Raw genomic sequence first — 26033 nt, 5'->3', positions numbered from 1 at the left:
AATATCACATAAAAGAAATAGCCTGATGGTTTAAACCTCTCTGAGACCTTAAGACGCAAGGCACAGCAGCACGAAGTCTGTCCACAAAGCAGCAGGTTTTTACATGTAGAGTGGTTCAAAGTGAGACAAAGATCAGCCTTAAGCACAACGATTTGAAGGAGAAAAACACAGGGGTAGCTCCACAACAGTCAGGCCGGTTGTCATCTACTGATGATGTCACTGCTGACATCAGCAGGAACAGGACACACACTACAAGTACAACAAAACACAATAAATATAGTGATCATCAATTCTTTGCGACGTGGATAGAAACACCACAAATGGCACAATTACCGCAATAAGAAATCGAGCTGTACTCGATGTGCAGCACCCAGATTTCCACAGCAGCCACCTGACAATGGTAACCCATCCTGGTTCCACCTAAGAACAATCTCTGAGCTGCTAGCATGCTGCAGGCTGTAGCTGTGGACACTTTAAAAGCTTAAAGACAAGTGTTTGGCAAAGATCTGCTCTACAAAGTGAAGTGTCTTAAAATAACTCTGCTATGATTTGGCACTGTATGAATACATTTGATTTGACTTGATTTGGAAATAAAAGTTACAAACACTGAGGTGGACAACGTCATGTAGCTGAATCAAAAGTACTGAGTTTGATGCTATTAGACAATCGCAGCTTTTTTGGTTCAGTTGAGCAGTACAGCAGCATCTCTGGGTACACAGGTTTTCATTTCCACATTTTAACACAGCACTTTGCTTCTCCTTCACTGAAATGACTGGGATGCCAGAGGGTGGTCTTCCACCTCACTACCTCTCTAACACTACAGAGGCCTGTGAGTGTGTGTTAGTGTGTGTGGGGGTGTGGGGAGCACTGAGAAGCTCTGTCTTTCACTAAGAAGAAAGGTTTAGGTTTCAGATGGAGGGTAAAATAGTTAACAGATTGCCCATCAGGCTGGCCACCACCTCTCCCTGCCTGTGAGCCAGTCTTCTCCTGCACACCAGTTTGCTCCTAATATCAGATGGATGGACCAATGAGGGATCAGTAGAAGTATTGATTTGGGTTCTTGGTAGCCATGCTGCCATCTAGCTGAGATTGAAGGGAGATCAAGCAGCCATCTTCACGCCGAATGTCAAACCAGATCTGACTGACTGACAGATATGAAGATAGTAATTGACTTCATCAGACGATTTATGTTCTGCTATGCAGTTCCATTTTTTGTAAAACTAAATTCAGAGTTGCACTGAAACACTGAGCCAGCTAACACTTTCACATCAGGATAGGGTGTCCTCCAGGGATCCCATGACAAGTCTAAGGTGTCAGAAGTTAACAGAGTAAGGCATATGACTACTTTAAAATGAGGTTAAAGAAGATGTGACACTGGGATGTATTGTTCATGTTTGGAAAATGAGCAAAGATAAACTCTAAAAGTGTATTTGCTGCTGGACTGTAAAGTATAAAGTGAAGAGGAAGCAGTCGGAACCAGAAGTTGCAAAAATAATTGGACTCATGTTGACAGATGCTACAATTTTGGAATGATTGTATTTTGCATTGCCTTTAATTTTCAGAGAAATAGAGACTAAAAATGATAATGTGACTTTTGTATTCTTTCACATCTGAAGAATATAATCCAAAGGGGGGGAACCGTTTTAGAACCATATTGCTTATGGTGTGAACAGTGTACAAAAACACCCTTTATCTAAAATTCTTGAGCTTCTGTTTTTCCTTTTTGTTTCCCAGTTACAGGTGTTTCAATGTTGAACATAGCCCTATTGTGATCTCAACCACATTTCAATTGAATGTGCAACCCTACTCCCTTCTGCCTCTGAGATGTAGTTGCAGTCGATTGGCTCAGATGCACCAGGTGTCTGCTCTCTTTACTTTATGCGGCACCTCTCAAGTGAAACATCTTCAAAGTCACAAATAAGATCAATGCATCCTTCGTTTCACTGGCCAAAAGTTTCTGCACAGTACTTTCGTAAACAAGCAGAAACACAATTAAAAGGTAATTATTCTCTGACATTTTGTACTAAAATTTCTCAGATTGTGAAAAATGTAAAAATATATACTCATAAGCAGAGGGGAACCCTCTGGGCCTTCAAGGTATTTTTGTACTATTGATGCTACATATATTTAATTTACATTTTCAATTATTTTTTATTCAGTCAGTAATAATTTCTTGATCATTGTTATATACTTGGACTAATATTTCTTGGGAAACAATGGATTAATATAATAGAACAAGAAACAGACCAATCACAATTTTTCTTCAAATGGTATCTGGGCAGGTTATTAAATCAGCAATTCCTTCTGCTGGACCTTTGGTGGCTATAACGAAGGCCCGTGTAACTCAAGTCAACGTGGGCATGAATTTGAGTTTGACAGGTGTCTTAGCCAATCATACTTCATGTCCATATCACAACATCTTCCGCGTATTCACGAATATTTAGGAATATTTGGAACATAAATGAGTCAAGCAAGCTGAAACAAACACAAAAAACATTGGATCAGCATTGGAGCCATCTTTAGTTGTTGAACAGTAGCTAAAGATTATTCTTGACATTTTACTTTCAGTCCAGCTAAACAAATATGCGAGGTAAGTGAATATGTGATTTGCTTGTTTCATTTAGTTTTTGTAATGAAATGATGTCATGATAGCCAGCTTTGAATGCCTGTTTTTCCAGAATAACCTTTGTCTGTTGTGAAACCATTTTGGGCAAATAACCTATTAATATGCTGAACATCGATGTCACAGGGCTCTGGCTATTATTTGTATCGCTATGTTTAATCTTTTATTGCTACATGTGGCCCTATTGAAGGCCCAGGGTCTTGGTCCACGGTTCACCACTGCTCACAAGTTATGTTCACAAGTGGTAACTCTGGGTTCCATGAAAACATTTAATCTTTTTAACAGGTCACAGCCTGAAGAGATCCACAGATTAGAAATTTGACTGTGACTCTCTAAAATTTTCTCACAGGTTTTGTCTCCCAATGTCACCCTGGTGTCCTGGTAGCAGTGGATGGGCTCACAGAGCGCTGTGACTTCATGCGCGCGCACACACACACACACACACATATAGCTACTGCTAAAAATGTCACTTGCTGGTAAAATGAGAGCATCCAACCAAACCGGCTGAGTGAAGAGGAGGCAGATGATGTGCCTGGATTGGCCGGGCCGCATTGGAGCAGGGGAGTTAAAAGAGAGGGAAAGGGGGGAGGGACAAACAGGGGGGGCAGGAGAGGAGATGGGGGGGATGAGTAACAGGGAGCGAGGCAGCGTCACATGACCGAGTCCAGCAGAGAGTGTTATAATAGGCCCCCTCTCGGAGTAGAGAGGCAGAGGCTGGATGTGAACCAAAATCCCTCTACCACACACAGGCTGGCCATTGTTGGCTATTCACTGGACTCCATCTCGGGGCACTTTATCATTCAATTAGGACAGCTTTCACACCGCACACCACAGAAAAGAGGCCTTCAATCAAACTGAAAACTTCACACTGGCCCTGGAGGGGACGCAGAAAGAAGACTCACAGTTGTCACCCCACTTTCATTTTTCCTACTTGTTGTTCACCAAGATTTTGAGCGGAAAACGGAGAGAGAAAGACAGAAAGAGGTGGAGAGAATAGATGGAAAGATGTGAGGAGAGAGGAGGGAGTCCCTCTGAGTACCATTACATGTTTAGTAGCATGTGTGTGTTTATGAAGCTGGTGGAATGCATGCGGGTGGGTGAGGGGTTAAATTTGGTAAGTGGATGCCCGAGGACTGGGGGGGGAGTTTAAAAAAAAAAAAAAAAAAAACACACACAGAGAGTGAGAGTGAGGAAAGGGGAGAAAATTCAAAGCTCCGAGAGGAGAATGACATAGACGAGTACACTTGAAGGAAATAATAAGTGGGGAGATGTGGAAATATGCTGTTGAGGGTGAAGCCAACAGGTGAAGAGGGATAGAGTGAAAGACAAAATAAGGGAAGTGGCTTCAGTTTAACATCAACCCTTAATGACTCATCACAACAGTTAAAATCAGATATCAGGACATTCAGGAGAGTTTTTTTTTTATGCATTTATCAACATTTATAACAGAACCTAAACAGAATGAAAAACAATTGTGGTGAATTATTAAGTTTCCTTTTCATTATGTTAAAAAGTTTATTCCTTTCACTGTAGTATATTCATACCCGTATTTTCTTCAACAAGTCACACCTCTTCCGATCAAGGTAAGTGCTGAAGAATAACAAATGCCAGGTTCTGCATGCAGTTTTGCTTTTGCTTTTTTTTTGTTTTTATTTTGGTTTATATTTCTGTTTTCTTCTGTTTGCTTCTTTTAAACAATTTCAATTTTTATTTTTGTTTAGGTTTGACATTGTGCTGTTTTTAGTTTGCCTAAGTTTATTTGTTTTGTTTGTGTGTTTGTTTTGCTTTATTTTGCTTTGTCTCGTCACCGGGTGTATGTAAGTGGCACTGACAACAAGAAAAAGAGAGAGAGATGCAGTTCCTGAGTTGATTTGAACTGTGTTCGTGTGGTCCAGGCCTGAACTGCAACATTTAGCATGCATAAGAATCTAATCATTCGTTTTCAGCTGTTATAACAGGATATTCATCCATTCAATCATCTTAGGGGTGCTGGAGCCAGTCCCAGTTCACTCTAGGTGAGGGCGGGGTCACCCTGGACAGGTCACCAGTCCATCACAGCGCCAACACACAGACACAGAGACCAACAACCACTGACACACACTCAGACCTACGGAGAATTTTGAGTCGCCAGTTAACCCAAACATGATGTATTTGGACGGTGGGAGGAAACCGGAGTACCTGAAGGAAACCCATGCAGACGTGGGGAGAAGATGTTAACTCATTTTGTGCTCATTTTGGAAATAATTGCTACTCTCATTGATTTAACTATGGAATAGGTCATTAATATGATAAGTAACATGAGATGTTGTTGTCTTTGGGTTGCTGCTATGTGTTGCCACATCACACCACCATCACAGGTGAGCAATTCACTTAACGTCAGCTTAACTTCATCAGAAGACACAAACGGATGTCTCTTGAATGAAAGGCTAAATGTCTTCACAGATAGGGTTAGGTCCAATCCAGTTGCACTCGGCTGAATAACAATTAGGGATGAACGAGTACATCACTATCTGTTCAACCATCTACATTATCTGTATCCGTATTTGTTCTCGGAAGGGGCGGGACTTAACCAAGAAATGGGCGTGGTTTATCCGAAAGTTGTGTTTTTAAGCCTGAAATTGATATGGGTTGATCAGAAGTTGCCATATTTATTGTAAGCCTCAATATATTTTTATTTACAGCTTAATTTGTATCACACCAAGGTAAGAAGAGCGAGCCGGCCAGAAAAAAACCTGACCTGGTGAAGAAACAGTGAGAATGAGAAACACGATGCGGGCTGCATGAAGTCCTGTCTGTCAAACAAACACCGCTTCTGTTACCAATCAGGTTTTTACCCCGTAACCCCATAAAGTGGGGCAGATTTGAAACGTTTGGGTTATTAAAAGCTATTCTAAAATGATGATGTAGTATTGTGGATGTAGCCTAGCTTTTTATCACTATCAGGTTAAATGATCTTACCAGGGACTCCATCAGGTAGTTGGAAATATCGATTTGTCACCTCCAGCTATGGATCATGGATCATGGATCATGGATCATTTCTCCATGAAAATGAAGGCAAACAGAAGGGACAATGAGAAAGACCCACAGATGTGAGTTTTTCTCTGATACAGCTAGGGTGTTAAAATAATCATCTGACATGTTGAAATAATGTTTTAAGATAACTACTGGACAGTGTATTTTAGATTGTGCTGCAGATTGTTTTCCCCTCCGGTGGGTGGGCTTATGGAGTATGACGCGACTCATATTATGCTTAATCCTAATAACCATGGCCTGGATGAATGACAACTTTCACAGACTATGGTGTCAAAGAGGGTCCAAACCCTCCCCAAGCTTGATATTGAAATGATTACTTACTAACCACTAATTCATATTCAGCTGTGACTTTATGCCATCAAAACTGAAAGGTTGGAGACACAAAGACTGAGCGTCATCCCGAGGAGCTTCTGCCAAAAGATTTTGTGTTCATCATTCTGACTCATTTTGGCTGCAATGAACATAAATTTGTAAAGAGACACTGCAGGAAAATAATTTCACTGACTCAAAGTAAGAACAGCAATTATTTTAAATAATAAATTGTTTTGTTATCCCTGCAGAGCAACCATGGCAACACATTCATCTCCTAGCGCAAGGTCTGCTCATATCTCTGGCTGTTAACTCTGTTCTTGAGCAGTGACCTGACTCAATGTGATTCCGATGTACAAGATCCCAATTCAATTAATTTCCAGATTTGATTAAAAACTATTTAATATTATCTATTTGATATTTTTTCTTGGCACTATCAATTTTGCTTACAAAAAATAAATTATACACAAAAGATTCCCAGAGAATGCCATAAATTTTACAACCCCCTGACCTGGTGCATTATGGAGTTTTAATGTCAAAATCAACAAAGCAGTTACACACATTAATGTACATTTTATTAATAATAAATGACCCGTAATCGTGCAGTCAATGCTGAGATTACCCAGTCAAGCTCAACAAAATCGAGTCCAAACTGCAACTCTGGTCACTGGTTGCATGGTTGATTTGGCAATTTTTTTTTTGTCGGCTACCCTTCCTGTTGCAACCCTCCCCATTTCTCCAGACTTGGGACGGGCACAAGCCTACCACTGGTTTGTCTTGTGGCTGGGGTTTGAACCCAGGCCTCTGCATGCAAAGAGTATGCTCTACTACTGAGTTGTGCCCAAAAATATTCAAATGTTCAAAATATTCACTAAATAGCTATAAACAGACTTCAACACATTTATTTCAATTTGTGCTCAGATACACAGAGAAATTCCAGCTCCATCTCAGTTAGTGAACACACACGCTCACCAATTTATTTTCTTTTTCGTTTATCAAGGGAGTCGGACGTTTTGCTTGGCATTATTTAGTGAGTAAGGGATTGTTGAGCAGGGTGCGGTGGTGGAGGCGTTATTAAAAATCACTTCAGAGGAAGGAAGAGGGGATGTGTCATCAGACACACTGGCTACATTCTGCTCTTTCCCACTTTTACTCCTGTTTTCTACTCCGTCTTTAGTATGAATCAGGACCAGCACAATCATCTGTGACTACTGTTGTGACTGTGTGTGTGTGTGTGTGTGTGTGTTTGGAGTTAACGTTCTCTCCCTCTCCACATGGATCAGGTTTCTGGTCCATTCGCTGACTCACAAATCGGCAAACCAAGACGGAGCTGAGCATACTACGTCCATATTCCAGATATTACTGTGCCAGTAAAACAGACATACACAAATAACTCAGTGATGAGTCATGTGCTGAAGCTCACCATCACTTTGACATGCATCTGTCTTTTCACTAGACCAGCGGTCCCCAACCCCTGGGCTGCGGACCAGTACTGGTCCATGGGTCACACAGCCCACACAGAAAGACTAAATAACTTATACACTTTATATTTGTTTGTGTGGTGTATCTTATTTTGAAGGCATGTTTAAACATTACCATAGCAACCAAAGAGCGTTAAGGGGCAGAGAGGTTGTTACTAATGTTATGTTGTTGGCATGATGAGGACGCTGCTGATAAAGTTGCATATGAGTGCACAGGGGATTCACGTTTATTATTATATTTAGAAAAGAGCACCGTTTTTATGCTGGTTGGGGTTAGGATTATCATTTTATTTTGTTATATTTATCTGCCACACCTTAAACGCCGGTCTGTGAAAATATTGTCTGACATTAAATCTGTCCAACCCCAAATCCTAAATATAAACTAAAGCTGGATACAGTGTGGTGGTTACACTAAAAAGTCTTCAAGTAACAGGTAAATGTGAGCTCAGACACACCTCTGACCATGTCTGTAGGTACAGGACAGATATTCTTGATCTTCATCACATTTGCCGTGTGTCAGGCAGCTTTTCTGATGAAGATTATTGAGGACAGATTATCAACTTTATTGCAGATTCATCTGTGCTATTCTTGACGTTATTTATTATACTAATTACCTAAAATTACTATAAAATTTTCAGCTTTTTTTCTATATCCATACTCTACATTTAATCAATATTTTGTAGCAGTAACAAAAACAGTTCTGCTTTTTTGGCCTAAAACAATAATATATCTCAGGAAAAAGCAATCTGGTTTTAGCATCAGAATTCATTGGAGCTAATTTGATCATTGATAATCATCATTGATAATTAAATAATCAATTGTTTTTCAATCTGGTGCCTGTGGATACCAGGATTGTGCCATTTTTTTTCTCATCTTGGCATTTTCCTTAATATTATATTATATTTCTTGGGTTTTCCACTGATGATGGAACAAATTCTAAATTCTAAACTTATTTCACTCTGCCATAAAGAAAATGTTTAACTAAATGTATCAACGTAAAGAAAAAGGTTCTTAATCCAGATCGGTTAATCAACAAAGGTGAATATACAGGATTTTCTTGATAATAAAAGAAAAATTAATCCATCCAATAATGTTTTGATAGTCAATAAATATACACAGTGCATTGAAGCAGCAGCTTCTGGAAGCACAAAAATTACTTTTAAATATCCTATTATTTGAATAAGTCTGGAAATGACCACAGTTTTTCTTTTTTATAATCAGACTACATTTTTGGCGTCACAAAATTTAGCAGCATCTATCTTAGAATATCTCATGATCCTGAGACTGAAAATACAATACAAAGAAATAACACTTTGATAATAATTCATTCGATTTAGCGGGACACATCCACATGCTCCATCTGTAAATACCACATAAACTATGTAATCAATCAAACATGATGACAGGCCAGCAGAGCATAAGCTCATGTTTCATTTGAAGGGTTTGTAGATACTTCTCATCACTGCTCGAGTATCACTCCACTATGTCTTAAACAGCCCAGGCAAAATGTTAAACTGGTCTGAGAGAGCTCATACAGGCTGTCAATTGCAAAATATCTCAGTTTTCCCCAGTTAAAACCTGAAAGAGAGTTTACACAGGGGGTTTAAAAGGCCTGAGTGATGATATTTAGTGTGACTGTGGACAAATTGACTTTCCAAAGTGGGTCATTGCAACTAAGGTCAACACAAAGAAAGTGTCATGTAAACTGCATGCCAACATTACCCTTTCATTCATCGCCCTCATCTCCATACATGACTTATTTGAAACGAGAGAAAACAAATGTTAGCCAGCCAGGTATATAATATTTTCTTTGCTGGTTGCTCTAAAACATTTAGAATCATTAGAGATTTTAACAATGTCATAAACAGCAAGCTTGTTTTGTGCATGCACTTGTAACATTTTTATTCCCAAGGTCATTATTCCATTTGGCACAATGTTTGCAGCTTTGCTGAGAACAGGAGAGGGGGGAGGCTCTGACAGTGCGCTGCCAAATGTACAATAGACTTTTAATGTATTTCAGTATGAAGAGCCTTTTTTTCTTTTTCCACAAGCAAATTTCCACTTTATGAAAATTGTCAACCGTCAGTACGCTGTCCAAGTTTAGTGTTAAGTCACTTTGTTGCTTTACAGTGCGATGTGACAACTGTTTTTGTAGCTGAATGGTGACATGGACTTGGACATGTTACATTGGTCTCAGTCATACTGATTATATGCTCATCAAGTAAACATAGAAAACATTTTTACAAGGTTCTCATTTCTAATAAGTCAGTTATAAACATTAAAATGTGAGGAGACAAAGGTTTTAACCAGCTCATGTTAGCTTAATTATCTTGCTACCTACAGCTCAGAAAATATCGTAGTGACAACTGTGATTCCAGCATACAATCTTCGAAAAAAAAAAAGGATCTAAAATTTTCATATCACATCATAATGAAAAAGTGTAAGAACAGCAATCTTGAATAGTCATGAGAGATATTGAATCACTGCTGTTTTCCTAAATATGCATTGCTAAAGGCCCCATATTTTACACTTCTCCAGTGTTTATGTCTTCAGTGTTGAAGTCCATAAGAAGATACATCTGTGATTTTAAAAACCAAAACCACTTGTGTCGACTGGACAGTGAGACTCTTTGCGGATTGGCTGAGAGTCTCTCTTCTATTTGCCTGACCGTTTTCCTTGGGATTTAATCTTAAAATAAAAGCAGATTTCAGGTTAACACTCAGGGAAATCAAATTCTGAAAGCTTGGATAGTACAGGTGGACATAGTTTAGGGCTGCGGCTAAGAGCAATAGCTGCTTTGTTCGTGCAGTTGATTTTATGACTCAGTTTTTGAAAACAAGCTGTGTGCATTTTTGACTGAGCACTTAGATACTTTCACAGTATTAATGTAGAACGTAGAACTGATTTATAAATAAGGAATACATCAACATCTACCTTTATAATATATTGGATTTAAATGTATAGTATGTGGATCAGCAAGCTGAGGTGCACACTGACTTTTGTGGCCATGACATCTCTTCTGCCAACCGGGCTTCTTGCGTCACCAAACTCAACCTTAAAATGCTAGAAAATTTTAATCAGAAAATGTTCAAATATATTTTGGTCTTTTACTGCATTTCCAGCAATCTCTCTTTTACTTAATCTGCAGCGGATCATCTTTTAACTAACAGACTAACCTCACTTCGCTGCCTTGGGTTGAGCACAAGTCTATCAGTTTCTGAGAGACATTCCCTTTAACCAATGCTGTTTTTACTTTTACAGAGAGAGAAAAGCCTATTAATAAACATGTTTCAGACAGCTCGGCGGAAGTTGCCTGGGGGCTGTAAACTCAGTCTGGGAGAGAAGGATGGATGATCGGACTTGGGCAGAAAAAAGAAAATACATGGAAGATACATGGAAATGCTAAAAGGAGGGAGGAGGGGCAAAGAAAGAGGGTGTGTGTGTGTGTGTGTGTGTGTGTGTGTGTTGTGTAAACCATGGGTGCTGGTTGATGGATGGATCTAGGCTCTGAAAAGCCACAGCTGCCCCGCTCTTCCTAGAAAAAGATCCACAAGGAAAAGTGGCAGTATGTGGTTCAAGCATCTAGCATCCTCTTACTATTTCTGACTGGCATGCTGGAGGACCCATCAGAATGTGCATGGGTCCAAAAAGCCGCTGCCAGAATGAGAATGTAAATGAGAGAATGTGCGCCTGTATTATTAACATAATGCCTGCGCTTGAAAAAAGTGAAAATGTGACGGGTGGTTTTTTTATTTAATTAGCTCTGTAAATATCTGTGTTTATGTGTGTATATATGCCGTGCTGCGCTGCACATTCGTATGTCTGTTTTCAATCAGTCTATTACATTGCAAAACATCATTCTTTTCTCTGTCACAGTTGCCAACTTCATTTTGTAAATGTACAGTGTGGTATGCTTTTCAATAGTGAGGTTAAAGAGTGATGTTTTATTCTCCCAGAATATTTAATCTTTCTCTCTCTCTCTCTAATTTTCTACCACTTATCAGTCAGGGTCACGGTGGGTGCAGCCAATCATAGCCAATGTTCCAGGCGAGGGCATGGTACGCACTGGACAGGTCCCCAATCTGTCGCAGCGGCATATCTGACCTAAACTCTTGATTTGACGTGAAAAAGCACCATGAAAATGTTTACTACCAAAAGTAAATGAATCAGAGCAGATGCTAACTTTGTCTTAGATCTAAAGAAAGGCCTATGCAATTCACCCAATTCTATGGCTAATGAAGCCATGACCTGCAGTTAAAAATGTTCCACTGTAGTATGGCCAAACTTCCATGTTTGTGAAATGAAGTTCACTCAACAGTCATAAAATCAGTGGACTGGGGTCTGCCCACTAACACTAAAAGTTAGTCGGCGATAATTGAAGTGTGAGCGGACCACCATTTTACTAGTCAGTTGGTCATTGTATAAAAAGGAATTCTAAATCCTCAGGAAGTAGTGGCACGCCGCCATTCAGTGAGTCACGGACATACAACCAATGACATTTAGTCATAAAACAGTAAACAGGACAGACACAGCAACATGAGTGGGATGAAGCAGGGTGTCAAAAACTGCAACTTTTACCTGAAGCATTAAAACACACATGAAACACAAAACAATGTCGTCATTGTTGAAATCATTTTACCCATCATTCATTGACTTCAATCATGGCGTGTGTTGGCACTTAACCACTAAGTCACTTAGCAGGACTGCTCACTCAAACCCTCTTCCTAGTGGCTTTTTTCCACATATCGGCTTTATTACAGTTTTACTGGTGTCATTAACAGGACACTCGCTTCATGCTGACTTGGAAAATATGTATTTCAAGGGTTAATTATTGTGATTTTGCCTTTCTCTGTAATGTAAAATCATTTTTTCTCCAAAAATTCCCATTTAACTGACTAATTTAATATCGTTAGTCAGTGACCCAACATCAGTTTGAGCTAAAACTGCCCAGTTGACCAGGATAATCTTTGATTTGGGCCAGTCTTGTCAGCAACACAATAGTCACAATAGGTTTTTAAAGTTTTGTGAACATTTTGGCACCAGACACTGTGATATCAAGCCAGATTATATAAATCTCAGCAAAGCACTTGCTAAAACATTGTGTAAGACTGCAAGAGAAAATTTAAAAGTCAGCAATTACACTGCAATAACTAGGCAATTGAAAGCGTTTCAAACAACAACAAATAGTATTTGCAAAGGTTCTGAGTTTGTTGAACAGGGAAATGTGTTCAAATGCTGATTCCCAGCCATCCATAACGATTGGGTTTACTGTCAATTTAGAAACTGACAATGCCAGTGACAGCAAAGTCATCTGCAATTGTCTGCAATCATCAGAAAAATCCCAAATGGGATTCAAACAAGTTGTAAATTGCATCTACTTCCAAGTCTCATTGTTAAAGACACAATCAAAGTAGCGTCCAGGTTTTCAACACAGACTCTGGAAGCCCCACCAGACTGACTATGAGGGAGTAAAGAAGGGTATCACTGGGTTGAGTTTTTGTTTCAGTTTCCCGTAAACAGTAATTTTTGACATTCACTTTGGCATTTTGTAGATTTAGTTCAATGAAAAAATACAAATATAAGACAAGAACCTTTAATAAATAAAACAGATTCCAAACCTAGCTACGTAATATTAAAATATCAAATGATGAATCTGACAAAGCATGCAGTCCGAATTTTGAGCACTTGACACTTTATTTATTTTGGAATGCCTGAAAAATCCTAAAATTTCACATACGAATGCCCTTTTCACTCTGTTACTCACTCTCACATATTTTACCCTTCACTTGTCCCATGACACATTGACACACACGCATGTAAACACTACAGTGTAAATGTGAGTACACAACCCATTGAAATACAAAATCTGCATATACACTTTCTTGTATATGACTCCCACATTGCCCCGTTTACTGTTCACGCTCTCAGGCTCGGCCATTTTTTCCCCCTTCCCATCGCCTTTGAGAAAATAACAAATAGTACAATCATCTTGCAGCCCTTTAGTGAACAACATCCATTCTAGCATGAACCCAGTGAGCCTTGTTCCCTCACCCATCTCCTCTGCACCCCTACCAACCCCACTCCATCCCTGCCTCTAGAAGGTGAAGAATTACAAAGAAAGGGATCAGAGCTTTTCCGATTCTTCCCTGGTTATTAACTACCATTTGTCCCTTCAGAGGGGCTGTCCCTCCCATTAAGCCAACTGATGCTCTTTTCTCATGGAAATCAGCCTGCTGTTACTGCCGCCACCACCGTCTCTGCTGCCACTACCACCACTGCCTGCAGAGGTGCAAGGAATTGTGGGGGATTTTCAGAGAACAACTCCCTCCAACTCAAAAACAGCTCTCTCTCTCACTCTTGCAAATACACAAACTTGCACCATGAGTTCAGGCACACATTTGCACACACACACAGACACACACACATCTACTGTCTCAAATACAGGCATGTGTGCGAGCTCTCACAGGCAGGCACATTCACTCAATCACAAAGGCAAACATGAAACGTGCTGCCTCCAACCACAGGGGCATGGAAGCAATGTAAGGCAATGCATGAAAGTTAATGAGAAGAAGCTGGCTCAAGGACCCGGCGCAAAATCTTTCAGACAGCAGAACAGCGAAGAATGTTTGAGTTTAAGAACAACACGAATCATCAGGAGTTTATGACAGAGAAAAACAAATATAAGAAAGTGATGGCCACTATTTCCACTTTGAACATAATCATCAATCAAACAGATAACGAAAAATACCAGAAATGCAAGTTTGCTGTTAATGTTAATATGTCAGAATTCACATCTGATCTCTAAAAGTTTGGCAGAACTATTAATACCAATTACAGCAAGCTCCTACTTCTTCGAAAAACAGGTGCACTGGAATAACAATTAAGAAATCTCTGAAGGAAAATCAAATCTTCTCAAGTAGCAGCTCCCACCACTAAACAGGGGCTGTTAAAGTATAAGGGTGGCAAACGTCAACACATGGGTCTCAACTTGCACTTCAACTGGCAGCAACAAAAGCATTGTCTCGTGACAAACTCACTTCCATTTCCTTATTATGTAGCTGGAGGCCTGTATGGTCTCGAAAATCCTGCAGCAGAAAATGTGTAGTGGTCGCCTGCAGGGATGAAGTGGAGGGGAATTCCCATCTAAACTCACACTTGACACTTCATCCATTGTTTTGCAGATTGGATCTTTTCAGGTTTTGGGTTCAAGTTCTATACATTTATATTTAAAGATTATCAGCCATTCCATTAATGCAGCTAGCTGCTAATTTGATTATTTACCACTATTTAAATTTGCTTACACAAATCATCACAGTACAAATATGTAATATCTCATGTATGTGTCAAATGCAACTGCTGTCAGTGAGATAACAAGTAATTCCAACATTAAACATGCTGTTATTGGAAGGTAAGTTCTTCAGACCCTTTCAGGTGGATTGAGATCTGAAATAATTAGTTGGTTGCTAAATTAGATAATTAGCAATAAAATTAATTTTTTTAAAAATGTTTTTAAGTAATTTAATTGAAATAAATTATAAAACAATTCCAATTATTAATGAAGTTGGTTTTGTGGTTTGTTGTCTGGCCAAAACAAGTTATCTGTATGAAGGAAGTCGAAATGGGCTTTTTGATTCACTGATAGATTACACAAATAATTTGTTGCAGCCTTTGTGGACTGTCTAGTGAAGAGCGATGTGCATGTGTGTCTGCTGAATACCACAGGATGTCTATTTGTAGCTGCTGCTGTAGCGCAAGCATCTCAATATTACAAGGTGTATTATGAAAGAAGCCTGGCCCTTAAAGAGGAAAACAATGTGTAGCACAATAACTTACATAATGTTGCAGCAGAGAGCAGTGAGAAACAGTTGAGGTTAAACTCATAGTCAGTCTCCTCTGCAGCCGGGTTCTCTGCTCATATTCTGCTCCACAGTAAGTTAGTTCAACGCTTGTTTTTGCTTCTTTCTACAAACTTTGGCAAACAACAGTGAGTGAGGAGTGGACATCTTCAGCCAATTTAGCTATCAATAACAAGTGCATAAATTGAACCCCCACATTCTGACCCTTAACCCCCCCACCCACCACCACCCCCCTTTTTGGTGGGGGGTCTTAGTTGTTATTTACCAGCTTCCAAGGAAAAGCTCTCTCTCTCTCTCTCTCTCTCTCTCTCTCTCTCACACACACACACACACACACACACACGCACGCAAATAGCCAACATCCGATCTGCGATAAACATGACATGAGTCGTGTAGATAACCCGGCAAAGAAGCCAAACACACTTGGTCCAGTTACGGTGGTGGAGGAGCCACAAAACTCAAATAATGAACCAGTGTGATGCACACACACACACACACACAACAGCTTCCAACATCAGAGCAAAAAATAATAATAATAAAAACTTGCATAGATCATGAGACGTCAACAGCGACGAGAGACGTTTTTGCGGCGTCACTCATTCATGTTTTTACCGAGCAGAAAGAGTCGACGGGGCGATCGTCTACTTAAAAATTAAATACCCTGCTCCACACTGTCGCAAAGACACACAAGCGAAATTACGCCAAGTCCTGACTTGGTTACGACGCATTCACAACTATTAAAGTCGTCGCGCACGTCGATGTGTCAGTGAGCGCGATCCGAAAGTTGATGTAAAGTTGGTAAAGCAGCTGAAAAGACACACATGCACACATCAGGACGTGCAGCCACATCAGGAGCTCTTGCAGAAAGAGGAAAAAAAAAACGGAGCAGTTAACCCACCTAAAAGTTTCCAGCACCGCATTAGTCAATTTCACATGGAGCCCCCTCGGTAACCTTCAATCCCGGACCTGGACCAGAAACCCGCCGCGGGAGAGCCCACGCCGCCGCTTCCCACTCCTTTCTCCGCTCGATCCGATCTTCGATTAATTTTTTTCCGATTTTTTTTTTCCAGTAATTTTTCTATATTCAGGGCCTGAGAGTGTGTCTGGCTCTCCTCAGGCTGCAGCGGAGTTATGGGGCGGTAAGCATTGTGGGAGTGTGACGTCAGGCCACTTTCACAAACTTTTTTTTTTTTTTTTTTTTTTTTTTTTTTTTTCTTTTCAGGAAGGGACAGCTTACTGGTTTTTCAGCAGCTTGTAAGTAAACCAGTCATCCCACTCACAGGCTACGGATCCAGTTATAACACCTGCAGTTCCTGTGCAGCAAGTGATTTTTGTCAAATAAAAAGAAGAAGAAAGATTTGATAACTTTACCTTTAACAGAGCCAAAGTTTGACACATGGTATATGAACATTTAATATTTGAATGGACTTCATATTGTTGCTTATTACTACAATTTAATGCAGCATGATGTCTCCTACTGTATGAGAATACTTTAACGTTATTAATCAATTTTGAACACCAAGAGAAGAGAAGAGAACACTGAAAAATCGGAAGATTACTACAATGAAACTAAGGTTATTTTTAAAAAGAAGCAAGAGAAAATTCATAGAAATAAGCCACTGCATGAGTAACAGAAGACGCGAAAACCTCTTTCTAAAATTAAATGTAAAAGTTATTGAATTGCTTTATAACCTCCCATTTCGAATTAAACTACAGTAGAAAAGTTCTTTCACTATGGGAATCAGTGCATTGTAATGAACCACATGGGCTCGCCGCACTTTATTAACAATTATATCAACCTCTATAAATACATTTATATCAGCGTATATACCTCTTATGGTTATAATTAATAGGATTTTTTTTTAGATTTATTTGCGCTTGGTTTAAACGCTTCTTGTGCACATTAATCATAGAAATGTTTTTATGTGGAAAAAATAATAAAAACATTTTTTTTCAAAAAACGATTAACTACACAACTTGAAACATTTGCTTTGAATAGTGAGTCATACATCCACCTTCGTTGTTTATTCATTCATGTTGAAAAGTGCACAGAGGAAGAGACTGAGCGGGACTTGGGACCGAGTCGATCAGCAGGAATGCGGACGGTCACCACCGACCCCCACGTGTTCAAGGTGCTGGTGGTTCTGTCCCTTCTCTCCCACCTTGTTTTCTTTTCTTTTCTTTTTTCTTTTTTTCATTGTGGAGGTGAAAGAATTACTTCCAGGGCACATCAACTCATTTCCTCATCACCCTAACCTCCCACAGAAGCTCTTCCTAGTCCCTCATCTGGCTTCCAACTCCCCCACCAAGCCTACAGGGTGAATGTGTTTGTGCAGACAGTGAGTATGGGGGGTGGGGGAGCACGAGTTTTCAATAATGCTGCCTTCAAGGGCAGCCCGCCTGTTCAAATTTTACAATTATAGAAAAAAGAAACCTCACCTTATATATTTGACCCACACCTGTTGGAAATTACACATCAAGATCAACGAGATAAATATGTTGCCTTGGTATTCATTTAAAAAAAATAATGACTTCAATATGTATAATATCCGTCCTGCTGGAGTTTCAGCTTTTCTTGTTTTGACCAAATTATATAAACATGGTAAAAACAAAAATCTTGTTTCAGCTCTTTCAGCACTGATTTACATAACGACAACATCATGGAGAGCTACAGATTTATTCGTATTCTGTGTTTGGTAACGAATCACGCTCTCTTGGCGGCCACATATCCGACAGAACTTGAAGGCAGCAGAGGCCTTTAGGCATGTTCAATACCGCGCAGCTCGTCAAGAAATGCTTGTTGTCCGGAAGGGGGGTGCAGGTCAGAGCCACTGCAGTTCTACCTGGAGCTGCAGCGTGGTGACAGTAGTCAGTCATCCAGATGTCAAGCGGAGCGGGAAACAGGGGATGGTGAGAGGATGGACCTTTCATTTGCAGATGCAACATCCAGTTCTTCTGTTTTTGTGATGGTGGGGGTTTTCATGCGGTTCACACACAAAGAATACTAAGGAATCACTTGCAATATTATAATCAGATTTATTTCAAGAGAGTTGAGAGCTTTTCAGGTATTTGAGCTGCATGAAACCACAGTAGGCCATTGTCGTCGAGGTGAGGATGCAGTTTGCAGTCAAAAAAAAAAAAAAAAAAAAAAAGTACGTTTCTCTCTGGATACTGAAATGGTAAATAATTTGATCTCAACTTTTAATTTAAACGTACTAGCTGTCTTTAAAAACGCAGGCTTTAAGAGGGTTTTTCATTTCACAAGAATATATATATATATTTTTTAACAAATATACATACATTTATTTAATGTAATTTATATATATATATATATATGTGTGTGTCATGTAAATTGAAATGTCAGATTTCTAAAAGCATTGTGAATTTTAAGGGAATGCCCTTAGGGTTATGTATTATTAATTATTCCTTCCTTATTAAAATAACTGAAGTTATATTGGAATGAAATATTTGATCTGAAAAGTTCATATTGAATAATGATTAATAAAGTGTTAAAATATTACAGTATACCATCATACATATAACTAATTTACATTTAAATTTTATACCAAATAAATGACTTGAACAAAAATGAAATGTTTGCATAAATTGATGCAATTATTTCATTTGATTGTATTACACAGAACAGTAGTAATAATGATCGAAATCCAAGACTCTCTCACTCTCTCTCCATAGATATAGAGAGAGAGAAGCCTGAGGCTTTGACATTCTAAAAAAAAATGTAATAAAGAGCTTTAAAAAGAACTAAAGAATTATTACGACTTAGCAATATATCATATAATAAATTAAGACATTTAGAAAAGAAAGTAATCTTTCTGACTCCCTTGGGCAACATTTCTTTTTTCACATAATTGTAAATATTATATTTGTCAAATTATGAGTATAAACCAGAATTAATTGAATTCAATAGGGAGGTTTGAAGAAAATTCATTCATTCAAAGCAGTGAACTTACAACCAAGATGAGCTCAGGTATTTTTAATTACAACACATTTTCATCCATAAATAAAGTATGTTTTGGATATTGAGTGCAAATAGTAAAGCTGCATTGAATCACTATCACTGTGTGACACAGGATAATTTTATTACACATGCTGCCGCAAAACAAAACCCTCATATACCTCTAACTAATCTGGATCGTTAGAGTCAATTAGTTTACGTTAGTTTAAGGCCTAAATGTGCAATTGCAGTATTGTTTTAATGAATGGAGAATTGATTATTCACAGGGAAAGCCTCAATCATCAGACCAGTCACATTGTGTTTTTATATTAAGTCAAGTCAATTTTTGTTTATATAATAAAATTAATTTACAGCAAAAGTTATCTCCACCAATGTACTTTCCAAACATCTCATCACAATAATATTTGAAGGGGCAACTCTCACCATGGGCAAGCACTTCACAACAGTGGCTAGGAAACTTTTCCTTGAAGAGACAGAAACATCAAGCAGAATCAGACTCGGGGTGGGAGGTCATCTGCCTTGAGCTGCCAGGTTGAGAGAAAGAGAGAGACCGTGGGAAACTATCACCACTCTGCAATATCAACAATTGTACTAATGGTACTAATGGTTTGGTGTTAATGTAGCTGTAACACTACAACTGATAAAGTTACACTATTAGTTACTACTAATTATAAGAAATCGCGAAGCATGTCTTGAGCAGAATGATGATAATAGTACTGTTTTACAGTTGCTGAACCAGACTCCACACTTCCAGAGGCAGGAGGACCGGCAGGGAGAACACATCTCATGTGAAGATGCTGCAACTGAACTGGACAAGAACACTCACACATTCATTTATTTTCTACCGCTGGGGGGTGATAGATTCAATCCCAGCCAAGGTTCTGGGCAAAGGAGGGGTATTGCCTGGACAGGTTGCCAGTCTATTGCAGGGCGAGACAAGAACAGATGATAGAAACAAAGGGGACATGGAAGATGGATGAGGTGAGGCTGTTTCCCAGCATGAGGAGAGAGACTTCCTTCATTATGTGCCTGTTTGTTTATTTGTATCTCAATTTGGTTGCTGCAACCACAGTCAGGTTGATTGCAGTTGCATGGTGGTCTGTTATTTAGAGCCTGGGAGTTGATTTTTAACTGTCTTATGAAAAGCCACATTTTGCCATGACTCTGACTTACTCTGTCCGCCTCTCTCATCTCATTCAGACCATCTCTCACGTGCAAGACACAGACACTCCAGACATGACAAGAAGGAGGGGCAGCCTCTAGAACAGCCACGCCTCTGCGTGTCTCTGGCTGCCACACACCTAATCAGCCCTGATTAGATGCACTGTGAGGAAGCCAACCTTTCAGAAGTTATGATGACAGGACAGAATAAAGTAACCCTAAATAAAGCCTTCATCAGGGCATTGAGCAGAAACATCTGTGTGTGTTTATGCTTTCTAGGTATAACAGTAGTCAAATCTCCAACTTAGTCCTCTGGTGTCATTCCAATTTACCTCTCTTCTCCTGTAACGCCCTCTGCTTTTAACACTGTCAGCCTCACACCCAAACCATAATGCAAACACACACATGCACATCAAATTCTGGCAAGCACCTATTCTCGGCCCCATCAACAAAAAAACCAAAGAGAAGAAAATCAGCATCAGTTAACACAATGGCAATTAGTAAGGGAGACAATTTGTGCACATCTGGAGTGTATTTTCTTGCCACCAGAAAACATGGCACTCCTTCCTTTCAGGCTCCAGCGTGGTGGGAAATGACTATGTGTGTGTCTTTTTATGTGTTTTGTTTGAAACAGATGGGCAGTTTACATTAGCAGAAATTGGCTTAGAAAGGATGAAGGGAGAGATGTGGAGAAGAGGGGGGAGAAAACCGCTAGGGCACAAAAAAGAAAGAGACACCACCACCATCCCTTCCAGTTTGTGCAGATACAGAACTGAGGCATGTTGTGGACATACATTATTTTCTCTCTCAGTTTTGTTTGGGCTGGTTCCTTAATTACAGTTGTGTAAAAATAGGTTGTTACCCTATAGTGTGTTTTAATGAGCCTGTGCTGAGCTAAATTTATTGTGTTTGCTTCACGGGCTGAAAAGCCTTCAGGATCATTTGGTTGTATTTGGGTGTAATTCATCCATAAAAGCCCAGTAGCACACACCCTTGCCAACTTCCACATGGTTACTGCTTAAACCCCAAATGTGACACAGCACCTGATCACCTATTAAAGATTATGGTGCTGCTCTCAAAGATAGCATGATGATCACTTCCTGTGTGTATTATGCAAGCATTGAGCAGCTGCTGAGTGATAACCTCAATGTAGCACCAGCGCAGCAAATGCGATGAGGTGGGGGTATCAGCCCACACCAGTGACAGGTTGCAGCAGGTTGATAACGTGGATGGGTGGAGTGTCCTGCCTCTACTTCCAGATCAGCAGGGCCAAAGGGAGTAAACTAAAAATAATGACCGACATTTCATCAGTAGAGATTGGTATTGGGTTTTATAAGCAGTTCTATGCGAAATAGAATTGATCCTTTCTTAGATTTATTAATAGTTGAAAATAGTGCTGGTACTTTTCAAATTGAAATAAACTCTCAACAAAAGAGTACGTTTTAATTACCTTTAAAAGAAATTTAAACATATTAATATTGTTGACTGGTAATAGTATGAGTTTGGTTAGTTTTGGTTAGTTATAACAGTATTTTTCCAGAACACTGCCACAATTAGATAAAATTCAAAATTCCTAATATTATTTCTAAATATTTCTCTGACTTTTAAAGATATGTTTAGTAATTTTCTTTTATCTGTGATGTGAAAAAAGTAGAAATAAAAAGTAAACACGTTGTCATCAAAGTTTTTTGGGGGACTTTTTTTCAAAATGTCTAAATAAATATAAATAAATATAAATATATATAATAAATAAATATTTAGGGGGTAGAAGGGTTTTTATGTGCAACACTACCAAAGTAAGAGTGGAGGAGAAATTTAGAAACAACTAACAATTTGCCAAAAAGGCAGCTGTTTATTCTAAATAAACAGCTACAACTGTTTTGTTTTTTATAGTAGATTTCATTTAATCCACAGCAATAGAAAACGCAAGGGTATCTAAATTGTGAAACTGAAACTAAAAACAAGGATATTGTCGGGGAGTTTTGGTTATTAATTATTAATTGTTATTAATTGTGTTTGATAATTTTTTTATGTATTTATGTGTTTTGACAAAATGCAGAGTCATAAAAATTAAAAGGGTGTTTTTCCCCAAAAAAAAAAAAAAAAAATCTTCAAGCAAAAAAGGAGCAAAAAGTGTTATGTTTGGGATGAAATTTTTATTTTTTAAGTCACTGTGAAAAGAAGTTTGCAGGTTCGATTCTCAGGCCTGGGGCCTTTCTGGGTGGAGTTGGCATGTTTTCCCCTGGGTTCTCCGCTTTTCTCCCACCATCCAAAGACATGCATGTTTAGGTTCATTGGTGACTCTAAATTGTCTGTAAGTCTGAGTGTAAGTGTGAGTGGTTGTAGGTCTCTGTCAGTCTCTGTGTGTTGGCCCTGTGATGGACTGGTGGCCTGTCCAAGGTGTACACTGCTCTCACCCAGTGTGAGCTGGGATTGGCTCCAGCACCACCCGCGACCCGGACACAGATAAGCAGTTGAAGATGAATGAGTGAGTGAAAGTCGCTGCCCCCTACAACACGCACATACGCACACACCACCCACATCACAATGCTGCCCCACAGAGGAAAAATAAAAGTTTAAATGAGGATTTTCAGCATATTGAGTATTTTTTGTTTGGATGGTTCTCTAAAAACCACAAAATCTATAAAGTTTGCATTGATTTGAATTTTTGGTCAGTTCATTTGAATATCAAGAAATTTTGTTTTATTGCCCTGTATGTGATCTCTGCCTGCTGAAATTGGGGAAATTACACCTAACATGCTGCAGTTACAGCCTCCAGCTGAACTGAAAGGCAGGTTGTCAGTTACAACACAAAAAGGTCAACAAGAGGCGGGTTGTTTGAGGTTGACTACATCATTTCCCTCTTTTGAAAGGCCAAGGTCGGAATGATGGGCCTGTTTGCAGCAGTGAGCAGGAGACAGTAGAGGCCGAAGACAGAGGGACAAAGGAAGAATCATGCATCTGTATGTGAGTCTGAGGAACCTATAGAGTTAAAAAGGGAAATGAAATGTTCAAACACAGGACAGTGAGCCAGAGATACGTAAAAAAGCAACTTTATTATTTTGTTATTTACTATAAATACTAGTCCATAAAATATGAGATGATAATGTGATGATAATTAAATAAATAAAAAAACATTTTTGTTGCAATGATTGTCATTTGTTCACCTGAGGGAAGTGTCTCTGTCTCTGTCTGTCTGTCTATCTGTCTCTCTTCTCTCTGTCTCTTCCTTTGTGTGCGTGTGTGTGTGTGTGTGTATGTGTTTGTATGTCTGTTTCATTCTCTTGCTGTGAGTTGTGGTTCTTTGCATTGTTATCATTGCTGTCATCTCTAACAATGAAAAACAGTGTGTGTTCAAGGGATGGGGGAGGAGCAGACACAGAGAACGACACAGGAAAACAGTGAAAGAACAGCCAGCTGTCATGCATCAGAGAAAAGAAAAACGAGAGTGATTAAACACAAAGAGGGAATACATCGGACTGGGTTGGCTGAGCTGGAGGATGTGGAAGGATTAAGTATCTTTCCTTTCAAAGCGAAGACCAAGATAGAAAACTTCTAAAAACTCTTTGCGAGAGTGAATTGGATGATTTCGGAAAAAGAGACATGAACTTTTAATGTCTCTTTATGAGCTGTAACTGTAACTTAAAAAAAAAAGAACAGTAAAACAGAAATATGAACTGTCCCTTACAGTGTTTTTGGCCAGATGTACTATTCATTAAATCTTAATCTAATAACAGTACTGATTTGCATGCATACAGTTTGTCTCTGCATTTATCCAGGGACAAACTGCAGATCATACATTACATGCAAGGTCAGTTGCTCCACAGAACCTCTCAGCACCTGATTAGTAACATCTTAATGAAATATATTTAAGCAATTGTTGGTGAATTCAGTGAAACAAGGCAGAATGGAAGAGAAGCCACATATTTGAACAAAAGGTTTGAGATTGCACCCTGGCCACATGTTGCCATGCCTACCAAGCACACTGACTCTGGGTATGTTTTAGCACACGTTAACTTCTCATGAAGGAACTATAATGACAGAGCTCTGAAAACACAGCAAGTCTTTATCTTTGGCTGTAGCACTGATTGGCCCCATTTCATTTCCGCCAGGGAATCTGGGACAAAATGGGAAGGACTGATACATTTTCTTTGTAATATGGACTTTGTGTGAACATCTTATCAGTCTGCAGGAATGATCAGAAGAAAAAAAAAATGCTGCATCTCTTAGTCTAACATTTTTGTGTTTCTTCCAAACATAAAGTTTGTTAGAAACAGCCATTGTTCACCATTTCTAAGGTTCCTGTATTTTACACTTCCCAGATGTTTTTTTTTTCCTCTAAAGTGTTGATATTCATAAGATATTTTTGTGGTTTTACGAACACAAAAATCATGGTCAGTGAAGTAGTCATCTATCGTTCGCAAACGATCCGGCTCTGAAAAGCCGACTCTTTGATTTGAACGGTGGGAGCTGGCTCTTGACTGGGAGCCAATTTAATTTTCTTGGGGGGTACATCCACCTATTTTTTCTGTTAAAGCCGCGCGTGATTGGTCAAGATGTGTGGCAGCATCAGAAACACATACAGCGCAGTGAGCACTTGTGGTGGCACATGTTGTCCTGCAGGTCAAAAATGACCCATCACCATGTTTAGCTGCAAAAAAAAAAAAACATATAACACTCTTTTTTCAATTTGAAATTTTATGACTTTTCCTAAAGAGACCCCAACATTATAAAAAGTGAAACTCTAGTTTTGTTTACATTTGCATATGCGCTGCACACCACTAGGATCCTAAGATTGTCTAATGGGTCATTTTTGACCCGTGTATTATAAAAACATTTTCATGATAGAAAAAAGTTCAAAGGCCACATACACAAACTCTCTCTAACACACATACACACACACGCACACAACAAAGAATGTCTGGATTCCTGTTGATGTATAAATGGAACTTGAATTTGCACCTGCACCTGCACCTCTGACCTGCAGCTAACCCCTCACATCACACAAGATCCCAGACAAAAAAAGAAAACAAAATGTAAAAAAAAAATTCAGTGGAGAGGATATAAAGATACCCCTGACCAAAGAACCCCCAGTTGGTTCCTTGCTGAAGCCATGAGTGGGCATTTCACTGTCCAGCAGATCCTGGACCAGATTTTTTCAGAGGTTCAGGATGAGCAAGAACACTATGATGTGGAAGAAGAGGTATGTGAAGAAGAAGATGAGGAGGAATACAACACAGACCATGAAGACCCCAGGGCCAACAAGCTATTCAGCTGCCCATGCCAAGTCCATCTCCTCCACTTTCCTCCTGTTCATCACACCAGCTATTGAAAAGATCATACTGGAAATGACAAATTTGGAGGGTTCTGGTAAATATGGATCAGACTGACCTGCATGGCTACATAGGGCTTTTGATCTTAGCAGGTGTCGATAGGTCTCGTGGTGAGGCTACATCTAGTCTCTGGGATGCAAAGAGTGGAAGGGCAATTTTTCGTGCCACAATGCCGCTGAAAGTCTTCCACACTTTTTCAAGAATGCTAAGATTTGACAACCGTGAGTCAAGACCAGCAAGGCGTGTGACGGACAAACTGGC

General features: G+C 39.3%; 1 protein-coding gene across 1 annotated transcript in view; it reads right to left on the bottom strand.

Moving 5' to 3' along the window:
- plagl2 (pleiomorphic adenoma gene-like 2) overlaps positions 1-16419 on the bottom strand; it is a 37056-nt gene extending 20637 nt beyond the window's left edge. Inside the window, exon 1 of the mRNA XM_029506917.1 lies at positions 16201-16419. The gene's annotated coding sequence lies outside the window, so the exon portion shown is untranslated. The remainder of the gene's footprint in view (positions 1-16200) is intronic.
- Positions 16420-26033: the final 9614 nt, after the last annotated feature.

This window comes from Echeneis naucrates, chromosome 7 (assembly GCF_900963305.1).
Source record: "Echeneis naucrates chromosome 7, fEcheNa1.1, whole genome shotgun sequence".
NCBI classification, from domain to species: Eukaryota; Metazoa; Chordata; class Actinopteri; order Carangiformes; family Echeneidae; genus Echeneis; species Echeneis naucrates.
This window is presented reverse-complemented; position numbering and strand designations above follow the sequence as displayed.